Source organism: Dicentrarchus labrax, unplaced genomic scaffold, assembly GCF_905237075.1.
Source record: "Dicentrarchus labrax unplaced genomic scaffold, dlabrax2021, whole genome shotgun sequence".
NCBI lineage: Eukaryota > Metazoa > Chordata > Actinopteri > Moronidae > Dicentrarchus > Dicentrarchus labrax.
This window is the reverse complement of record NW_026136716.1, coordinates 3,805,031-3,806,919: the sequence shown is the minus strand read 5'-3', so window position 1 is coordinate 3,806,919 and position 1,889 is coordinate 3,805,031.

Sequence of the window (1,889 nt, the reverse complement as noted above, 5' to 3'; positions counted from 1 at the left end):
CTCCAAGTAGTCTTGTTTTACTTGTCGTTTGGGTGGTGGTTGTGCTCGAAATCTTCTGCAACTACATCTCCCATAATTTGGGGGGGATGTAAACAGGAAGTGTAATGTGGCCATGAGGTAGTTAAGGGCTACAACTTGAGCCGAGTTTGTTTTAGTGTGTATTTCTTTACATTTCGGAAGATTAGCACCATAAAAATGTTGCCGAATTATGTTTTAGCAGGTGTAGTTTGCAGTGTGACCATGGATGTACAGACAACTGTCACTGGAATACTTTTATACTGAAGAAAAGTTAAAAACGTGATTATTCTCAGGCAAGTTCGGTGTTACAACGAGCGTCTTTTTCTTCCCAATGATTTCTAAACGGATTTATGGACGTTTATTCGAGATGGACATCGAGGACAAAGATTATCTCTGGAAGAGTAAGTCCCATTTAATATAAAAATATGTGTTTCATATCAGATTTGAATTAAGAAGTAGTATTTATCTCTATATATATGCTGTCAATGCTGCTGGCTGGCGCTTTATATTACAGATAAACTCATAAATTGTTCCTTATTTGGCCAAATAGAAAAAAACATAAGAAAGAAAAACAAGATTGATTCTAGTAATGTCTACATAAATATATTTAATCAAAAAATATTAAATTATTATATTTGATTTAAATTAATTGATTGATTGATTGATTGATTGATTATAGTGTTGAAGAAGCCCCCAAATTATAGGAGATGTTGTCCCAAAATGTAGAGAGCGACTACCCCTCAAAATAGAAGTAAAAATAAATAAATAAATACTAGGAAAAATATTAAATAAAAAATATGTAGCTTGCTGGAGCCTACAGTTGGTTCACAGGGGGAAACTCAGAATTCAGAATGAATTAATTAATGGATAATACAATTTTCCCTCATTAAACCTCATTTATTTAACTATTTTTAAAATATTTTTCCACTGTGGCTCTCTGCCCACTCCCACAGCTGGAGCACAGCTGTATTAGCATAATGGTTCCCAATGAAAGGTTTCCCCTGCAGGTGAAGGTGGCCAACAGGAAAACATCTGTCCTGTTGCTGGAGTGGGTAACGTCTGCACATGTAAAACATTTCAGCTTCATTTGAATAGAAGCAAATGTCACCGCTCACCCCACAGGGCTTCCTGGGTCAGAGGTCACAGGAAGGACTTCCACATCAGAAACCGCGGGCACTCTTTGACCTTCAGATTTTAAAGTAAAATACCTTTCTGCTCTACCTCTCTCTTTGTTTTTCAGCCTTGCCTTCCTCCGTTCCCCCTCTTTCGAGATGAAAACAAAAGGCAGCAGAGGAAGTGGAGGAATCCTCAGCGAGAGGTGATGTAAAGGGCAGGTCACCCTCGCGCAGACAGACTGAAAGATCACAGCTTGCCTGGGGGCTCGTCATCGTCTCTGATGCTCCGAGGGAGTTTGTGACAAGTCGGGGGGAGGGGAGGGGGAAGGGGGAGGGTAGCATTGAAGGAGAGAGGGGCAGCTACCAGGGAATGAGATCGATTAAGTGCCTTTCGACTGAATCACTGACTGTGTGTAAATCCTCTCCTTTAATGCTGTGCCGCCTTTACCATCTGTAAGGAACTCGTGGAACAGGGCTCCCAGCACCAGATCGGAGGGGGGGGGGGTACCTGCAGGTACTGGAGGTTCTCATTCTGAGTTAATGAGATTTTAATCCGACGTATATAACAGCACCCCTCCACGGTGACATTTAAAGGAAGTCATTAAGTGGTGATGGGTGAGAGCAGAGGGGGTTTAAAAAGGAGCAGGGTGGCAAGTTGTGTCCTTTCTTTCCTGTACAGCAGAAATCATAGTTTTTACTCAGAGCGCTGTGCAGTAATATGACGTTTTTAGAGCGGTTTGAACGAACTCTGGTGCT